This window comes from Belonocnema kinseyi, chromosome 8, assembly GCF_010883055.1.
Source record: "Belonocnema kinseyi isolate 2016_QV_RU_SX_M_011 chromosome 8, B_treatae_v1, whole genome shotgun sequence".
Lineage (NCBI taxonomy): Eukaryota > Metazoa > Arthropoda > Insecta > Hymenoptera > Cynipidae > Belonocnema > Belonocnema kinseyi.
In genome coordinates, this window is record NC_046664.1 from 141,864,758 (window position 1) to 141,874,493 (window position 9,736).

The 9,736-nt window shown below is 30.9% G+C and overlaps 1 protein-coding gene across 2 annotated transcripts in view; it reads right to left on the reverse strand.

The window, feature by feature from the left end:
- LOC117177864 (FH1/FH2 domain-containing protein 3) overlaps positions 1-6,809 on the reverse strand; it is a 917,724-nt gene extending 910,915 nt beyond the window's left edge. For both annotated transcript variants that reach the window (XM_033368897.1, XM_033368896.1), the window contains exon 1: positions 6,723-6,809. The gene's annotated coding sequence lies outside the window, so the exon portion shown is untranslated. The remainder of the gene's footprint in view (positions 1-6,722) is intronic.
- Positions 6,810-9,736: the final 2,927 nt, after the last annotated feature.

Sequence of the window (9,736 nt, forward strand, 5' to 3'; positions counted from 1 at the left end):
TCTGGAAATATTAAAATCCCAATCTCTTCATTTTATTTCAAAGCAGATACAGATATAAATAGAACCGCCGAAGTGTTCCGACCGGCAATCGTGCACCTTCGATGTTTCAAATTCAGAAGAGGAGAAATGGGTTGCGTGCGCAACCCAGTCATTTACATCGTCTCCTACTATATTCACACGCGCATAGACCTGTGATAGGATTGGACCACATCTCGTTTCAGATCTGGGATCACTGGGTCAGATGAGAGGAAAACCCAAGTTTTGTCGGGTTTTCAAAATTCGAGTACACAACCCGGTCTTTCGTCGTGTATGGTACCCATGCAAAGTCGTGTATAAATAGAAGTTATTAAATTTAAAATTATTATCGTGGAATTTTCTTGAACGGAACTTCCAAATGGAATAATTACAAACAAATAAGTAATCGCGTGCGTAGCACATCTAAGAGCTTCTATTTTTTTTTTAAATACGTCATTTTTAGTAGAAAATTAATTTTTCCCACGAAAAATTCAACTATTCCACTTTCTGTTAAAAATTGATGTTTTAGTGCAAATTTAAATATTTGTTAGAAATTTATTTATTTTGTAATTTTTTGCTCTGTATTGTTAAAGGATATTTATAATGAACGTTATGAATTAAAATAAGTGTTTGCGCTGAATAGAAAGTATTAATATGCCACGATTAGTTGGCCGGGAAGACCAAATCCACAAAATCAAAAAATAGAAAAACTTGACCAGGTAAAATCGGGAATTTAAAATCGTCCGCCGATTGCTCCCCTGGTATGTCGGAAACATATGTTAGAAATTAATTGTCAGACAAACGAATTATTTGAACATTTAATATTTCAAACTTGGTTTTGATTTGCATAAAGTGCGAAAAAAGCAATTAGACGGTAATAGTCATCATGAATGGAAGATGATTATTATGTAAGATACTGCAGAAGAAGTCGATCAGGTTTTATAGGCAGGTAGACTCAGGAAGCCGCCAAAAACGTTCGTCGAGCCAGCTCAAGAAACCACAGACACTGAAGTTGAAATTCTAACCAGGAGAAAACGTGTATTGGAATACGCGATACGAGTATTAAGGGCCTAAATTATTGCTTTGGCCAACACATTTTTCTTAGCCTGGACTTAAACCCGTGTTGTCAAAACTCAAAAAGTGTGCAGTTGAAAATTAACTTTTTAACTTGAAATTAAACTTCGGAGCAATATTTCCAATTTTCTAACTTACTGTTTCGAATGTTTTAAAAATAAACGTCAATGTTTATCTCAAAGATTATTCTTTAGTCTACAAATAATGAAAATTCATGTTTTCTTCCCTATATTCTTCTCTCTCTCCCGCTTTTCTCGTTTTTTCACTTAGAAGAGAACTGATTTAATAAAACCCAATAAGAAAATCCAATTAGTTTGTTGTTGAAAGGTCTATTACTTTAAGTATCGTTGAGAATTGATCTTTTTCGTTCAAAATGCTATTATTTGGTTTCAAATTTGATTCTTTTGTTGCAAATTTAAATGTTCTGTTAAGAATGTAAGTAGTTGGTTAAGAATTTAAGAATTTTGTTAAAAATTCATCATTTTTGGTTGAAACATAGTGTTTTTAAGTTGAAAATTCAACTTGTTTTCCAGAAAACCGAATTACCTTCTTAAAAAATACCTCCCTTTTTTTGTTAAAAATGAAACTGTTTTATGAAATATTTCGTCTTTTTGGCTTGCAAATGCAACAATTTAAATGAAAAATTTTTTCTTTAAATTGAACTTTTTTTACTAAAAATTGAACTCTTCCATTTTTTTAGATTGATGTTTATTACTTATATATTTAAACTATTTGACTGAAAACACATATATTTTTCTTTAAAATTCGACTATTTGGATAAAAAATCATCATTTGAATTATAGAAATTTTTAGCATTTCAAATTTAACTTAATGTACCTAGTACCGGATAGTAACCACATTTATTATATTGAAAATAATTTATTCCTCTATTTTTGGTAACAAATTTCATTATATTCCCCTTACTGCCTCCTTATTTGATACATGAAAGTAATTTAATACATCTGTATAATAAGGTGCTTAAAAATATAGTCCAGTAAAAAATAATAGAACGCTTGAAACTGACATTTTAAAACACCTTGACAATGTAAAAATTGGAGAAAGAAGTTGTTATCTAAGATAAAATTGGATTACTTGAAAAATATTTAAAACTAAGTATTAGAATTTGAATTCTTTTTAATTGAAATTATTAATTAAATAAATTAAAGAATATTTCAAGTTAATAAACTGCAAACATATTATTGTTTATTATTATGCCATTAGGCCATATTCCTTTAGGAGGTTCGTTAAACAAGCAGAACCACATGTTAAAAATGGAGTAAAACTTATAGGGAATTTAGAGCTAATTTAATGTTCTATTGTCAAATTTAATGCCTTTAATATAAGCCTCATCATGAAAATCGAACTTTCTTCCTCGAAAAGCTTTTTGCATAAATTTTAGGATTGATCTTTAGAATTTACAACTATTTACAGTTATTTAAAATTAATTAAAATCATAAGTAATATAATAATATATAAGTAATAATAATTCGTCCGGAAAATGTTGGTAGCTTTTTTCGGCTACGATTTGCTCGCAGAGAGTATTGTTACTGGACGTTCAAGTAACAGAAATAAAGGCAAACAGGCCCCGGTGAAGCATTTGGAACCGAAGAAGGTTCGAGTTATTAAAGGCAACTAGCTATTCAAAATACATGATATTGTGTGGTACATGTCGGAAAAAATATTTCAATATTGATTAATTTGGTTTTTCAGATATTTATAAATATTTCCTTATCAATATACTAGGAATAGATTCGCATGAAGCTGAGACGGAGGCGGACAAAACGAATAATTTGATTTCCAAAAAAGTTGCCCAAATAAAACGGCAACATGAGAGTGAGTACATTTCTTTCTTGAAAACCTTGAAATCCCTTTAAATATCTCCCAAGAACGCATTAAAAGGGATTCAAGTATTTGGAAAAGGCGTGTTTACAAGATCTCAAAGATTTCGAATATTTCACAAAGATTTTAAAACTTTCAAAACATTTAAAGATATTTAATATTTTAAGAAGGATGCAGTACTCGAGATGTCAAAAATTTCAAAATATTTACCAAAATTCTAAAGATTTCAAAGATTTTACTACAATTCTAAATATATAAAATACTCGTACTTCCTTCAAAGTTAATTTTTTCTGTAAAATTTTTAAATTTTTGTTGAAACTATCGTTTATTTTGGGTTAAATTAATTTTTTTAAACTTAGACGTTAAATATTTTACAGAAAAATTGTTATTTTGAGTTGAAACTTTAACAAATTGGTATAAAATTCAACTTTTTGGTACAAAAGATTTCGCATCATTATATTATCATTCTAACATTGTAGAATGTTTCAAAAGATATAAAGAATTTATAAGGTTTCAAAAAAGGTACAGTAAATATAAAATATTTTCGAGATTTTATATGAATACACATTTATAAGGAAATTTCAAAATATTTCACAAAAGTTTTAAATATTCCAGCGATTTCAAATAAATAAAAAAGATTCAAATAATTTAAAATATTCAAAGATTTCAGAACAGTTCAAATGTTTTAAACAATTTAAAATGGTTTTAGGAAATTTAAGAAGATTTTAACAGATTTTAATGATATTAAACAAAAAGTTTCACAAACAGTAAAACAAGATTTTACAAATATTTCCAAAAAATTTCACAAAAATTAAAAAAATGTTAAAGATTTTAGAAAAATTTAAATAGGTGTCACAGAAATTTAAATAGTTCACAATGATTTTACATACTTTAAAAGATTTCAACGAATTCCCAAATATTTCAAATAATTTAAAAATTACACAAATATTTCGAAAATTTCAAGGAGTTCATAGGTTTTACAGCGATTTTAAAATATCCCCAAAGATTTCAGAAAAAAGACTTATGTTCGCCAAAAGTTAAGAATTTTTTTATTTGTGATTTTGCTTTGTTTAGAAAGTTGTGGTCATTGAAAAAATTTAATTTTTTATCTTTTACATGTATAACAAACGGTTGTTTATTTGATGTAAAAAAGGTAGACCTGGAAAAACTGGAAGACATTGGATTTTGTTCCTAGGATTTGCTGTACACCCTACATTGTTGCAAAAGTTTAAAATATTAGTTATGTTTTATTTTAACTAAAAAATGTATCCACTTTATAATTTAAACACTATTACTTTTCAATTAAAGAGCCGGACAAAACGGTAGAATAGTTTTGGCAAACGTGGGAGTAGATGTGGACACTACTGAACATCTTCAAGAAATTGACAACGAATTTAATAACGAATTAAATAAAATAGTCATGGAAGAAATTCAGATTGAACAGAAGGATGAACTGGAGATGGAAATGGGGAATCCACTTCAGGACCCACTTGAGATACAAAATGCCATGCAGAAATCTTACGATAACTTGGTGTTCCAACCGGCAATTTTGATAGCCAGGACACAAGTTCTCATTCCGAACACGAAGTTTCTGGAGCTCTCAAGGAAGCTCTTGACACTCTAATTGCCCCAGGTCCTTCTGAAGCGACGCAAAATTTTCCACCTGCATTGGGAAATGTGCAGGATACCTCAAAGAATTATAATTCTACAAGAATTCTAAAAAAAAATAATTCTAAAGAATTATAATACTACCCCTAAAGAGGTAATGAACGGATCAATGGACGGCGACTTTCTACAGTCACACCGACTCTGAATTAGATTATAGAGCACGGTACCCAGTGGGCACAAGATTTTTCGACATGTCAACGACATCTTTCCGCCAAATTTACGATATCCTATGTCCATATCGTTAGGATGACTTTACGATATCGTGAAGACATCGTTTAATTCATTCAACGATATCACTTTCTAATTGGATAAATATCGAAATTCTTGTAAAGAGATTATTTACAATATGAAAGATGATTATTTCAATTAATAATGTTCGCTGAGTTAACAAAAAAAATTTATGTATTTGATGACATATCTTTGTTTGTATCTCAATTACAATGTTTGTTCTTAAGAATATGTAGTTTAGCAATTTTCAGTTAAAATATAATGTAAAGTCTGGAAGCTGATTATTTTTAAAAGATAATGTACTCTGCGCTGCGAAAGTATTTATATCTTTTATTATAAGTTATTATATAATTTAGTTAATGTCGATCAGACTGATCTATCTTTAAAACAGTTTAAGAATTAAAAATAATATTATTTAAATATGATCACATGAGAAATTCCATGTCAAATCAAATGAAAAATTGCACATACCGTTAGTAATTTTGATGAAAATTCTAATACAAGCTGGCTTAGCTGTTAAAAAAAAACGTGATATAATTTTGAACATTCAAAAAACGTAGGAGATATTCAAAATTGTAAAGTTTGGTCCTTTTTCTTTTGAACTTTTATAACCTTGGTGATTCCAATTATATCAAGATGTTTATATATTTCAATAATTCATAATAAAATGCAATTTGAAATACTTTTTTTATTTTTAAAAAGATAGTTTTAAACTGACTTTAAGAAAATATATATTTTGGACTGAATTTAAATTTGTTATAGATAGCTTGTAATGTGCTCTAAAAGCTTTGTAAATATAAATATGGGATCTCTATTGGTTGCCAAGGCCTAAGTCCTTAATTATTTCTCGAAAATTAAGAGATTCGATGGTTATATTTACAGGATTTTCAAATGAGACATTCGAAGATATCTATAAAAAAATTGAAAAAAATCAAAGATGATTTTTTTCAAAAAATCAGTTTAAGAAATTGTTTTTAATAAATCCACAAAACTTGATGGAAGATTTTTTCAACAAATATTGATTGAAAATTGCGTTTTCTTGGAAATAATAAAATAAACAAATAACAATATCACTAAAACCACCAAGCGTAAAAATATTAGTACAAAATATCAAAAATTTCAATTTGGAGTATCTCCTAAGTTTTCATATTTTTTCAAAAATTATGACTGTTTTGTATTTTAACACCTAAGATTCCTTCCTTTACATTCTCGTTTTTTTTTATTCCTTCTAATACCCTTATATTACGATTTTTATATTTTTTTATTCTCTCTGGAGGCTGTTTAAATCGAGGAAAAATCACATATTCATGAGAATACAGATTCTGAATTTTTCTCTATTCCTCTCTTCTTACCGGGTATTTTGTTTTAATGCTTTATATATATTTTGTTCAATGTGGCATCACTTTTCAGACTAATTTTCCTACCCTCATAATTCAAATAATCCAAAACTGGAATGGATACACACATTTATTTTTAATCCGCTTCTCCAAGACCTTCTTTTTAAATCTTAATGTGTATTGTATTAGAAAATCATGTTAAACTTTGTTTGAACTGCATGGCTTAACGCAGCTTATAGTATCCGCAGTAATGCTATTCATACCGAAGAATTCGAGCTATTCATATCGGGGTTTAAGTATGACTAACCACGGCCAAATATAGAGAATCCATCTATTACCTAGCGTGTTAAGTTAATCCGTTTTCACAACAAGCGTTACGGCTAACGACATTTCTGAATCCGCAATATATTCCATGTACATATCTACATGGATTTACCAGTTATCTAGTTTCCAATATCCAATTCCAATACCAATACAATAGTAACCGCAGATGCTATTTTGACCCGAAGATTCGCGTAACCAAGCTTGGGCATAAACAAAATATAAATATCATAACATTACCCCTGTATTTTGCGCAGTGAAAATACTCGATTCTAGGTGCGCCGATTCAGTAAAAAAGCAAGACCACTTGGGATAAAATGAACACTTTATAAAGCTATAATTCAACCACAGCAGAATAAATGCAAAATATAATACACAAAATGTGAAAAGAGACCCAAACAATAAAAACACGCCTATCTTCGCGAACAGTCGCCGCGGCACTGAATTGTGCCGAATCTCGCGAACACCTGTCAAGTGTACGGACAACAAACGCCACCATGCGGTGGTCTCTGTATAGAGGAGTCACGTTAGACGTCAAGAATGAAAAAGCTCAGCACCCTTGAGGAATATGCATGCCAAATAATGCCACTCATTTATGCATGCAAATCATGAGCAACCCTAATATACATATACACAGTATTCTCATTGCTCTAACCAGGAAAAAAGAACCGATAGAAAGCGCGTTGGTTTGAATTGCGTATCTGCCATTTGCAGATTAAAAGAATAAAAATGCAATTGATTGGCCAAATTTTTAATCGGTCACCTGTGTGCTGTGCTTTAAATCTGCCATTCCACATTCGTCAAAATGCTGAGTGAATAGAGTTGAATGAGACTGACTAACCTGAAATAATTCCTATGAGCATTCTACGATTCGTTAATGGACATATGAATGGGTTGCGATTCAATATGGAATGGAGTTCTTAAAAGATCACACACAATGGTAAAAATACGATTCGCACATAACAATTAACAATTAAATTAAAATTTTAAGGAATTAATTGTTTCGAATGCGAAGTACGAGATAATAAGTTTGAATAGCACAATGCTGATTAATAAAAAATTACAGAAATTCAAATTAAATAATATTGTAATATATTAAAACTGATGCGACAATTTATTTATAAATTCAACGATTATTTAGTTGTAATTCTCTTTTTAAAGTAGTTTCATTAGATTATTCTGTACAGTGCACATGCTAATGGCTGCAGGGAGTCTACGTGTTAGAAACCAACTCCGCAATTCGCTTATATCGCTTTGCATCACAAACATCCAAATGTTTAGAATTTCAATACCCGCATCTTTGGTAAACGCAATTTTGATAAGATAAAACGTGATTGTTAGTTTTTGTAAATTTAAGATTCATATATGGTAAATGTGAAATAAATAAATTTTTAACATTTTTATTCGGTGTGATGCAAATATGCAAGTATGGCAAGTATGCCAGGATTTTCTTAAACGTGGTCGATTAAAAAAGTTGATTTCTCATTTGAAACGCACTCTAACCTATGGGCGGCTATCTGGAATTCCAGTGACAGATACGCAATTCAGAATACCTCAAAACCCATTCAAATGCAAGTGAATAGAGTTTTGTTTCCCGGGTAGCAATTAATTTATTTAAGTTACTCAAGTTTTTTATAGATTTTTGAAAATATTTGAGAAAAAAATAGATTTTCAAATTGGCGTACAGATTTTTTCGATTCAAATTTTACTAGAAATATTTAGCAATAAGAAATAAAAGTTTTTCTACTGGAATAAAGTAAAGTATGCTCCTAAATTTTAATATGTAGTTCTAAAAGTAAGTTGAAGTTAACCTGGAATAAACTGTATGGGTCTCGTAACCTAAAATAAAGGAGTAGACCTTCTCGAATTTCAGGTTCGTACTACTTTACATGACGTTAAAGAACGCTTACGCTACAGCTCGTGGCGATTCATGATATCCGCGTTTTACTCCAATACTCCATGTCGCGATGTTCAGTGTCGGCTGATGTTGAGGCTGACGGTGGGTGGGAACTACCTCATTATAGCCCGCTTTGCTTTTGTTTGTTCACGCCTGAGTGTTCATCTCAGTGACAACCGCAGTCCACGCGCTCCCCGCGCAGTTCCTGTTACACCTACCAGCGGCGTGGTGTCGATTCTCGGACGGAATATAAAAGGGAGGGCTATTGAAGGGTTTTACTGTAATCTAATTATTATAAAACTTCATACTTCGCAACGTGAGCGTCCTTTCGATATATTACGTAATGCCATTTTCCGAAGATTTTGGACCCCACCTCCCTCCTATATACCGTTTTTTAAAATTTGTTCTGTATTTTCTCGCAAGTTAGAAACCCAATTTATATATTTCCAATGACGAATAGCTATATAAGAACAGCTCAAGAGTGTAAGTTAGGCGTAAGAAATTTTTTGTTTTCATTAAAAATATTACCTTTAGTTTAAGTTAGGGTAGAGTATTAACTTAAGGTTACATCAGCTTTCAGTATATACAAATATGTTTGAATGAAGAGCGTTCCTACCTGAATTTCAGACAGTTCCTACCTGAATTCCAGAAATCTGATTCCCTTAAATTAATGTTCAGATTTAATTCTTAATTTCAGATTGCCTATATGCTTCTTTTTGTGTTACCTTAAAATAAGGTGAATTTTCCATTAAAATCAAGAACTTTTTTTTGTGTATCCTTAGACTATTGGACGTCTACATTTCGACATCACAGAGAACCCCAAAATCTTTTTTTTACTTAAGAATCGAATAAAAACGCCACTAATAGTTAAAATTCACATTAAGAGGTACGAATGCAGTTTTACTTGTGATTATAGTAGTCAAAATAGATGTCAACTGTTTACGCCCTTATGAAACTGTACTACAGGGATGACTACAGGATAACTACAGCCGGATACTACAGAATTACACTCGTATACTACTGGTTTACTACAGGCATCTGTAGTAGACTACATTGTAGACTACACGTATACTGCTGGCTTACACTGTAGTAATTCAGTAGAAAATTCGTCATGAATTTAAATGCCTCGCCGTGTCGGAGTACAGTCCAGTAGTAAACGATTTCATGTTGCGTCGGCAGTGGCAGACGCAGAAAACGCTGACTACGCCTAACATAACATAGATGGCGGCACGTAGTGCACTGAAGTAATGCCATTAGATTTACATTTCACTTGCATTGATGGCTCGCCAGTAAAACATTTTCTACTGATGTTAGAGATTCAGTTTAAAGTAATGACCGCTGCTTCCGGATCATTTTT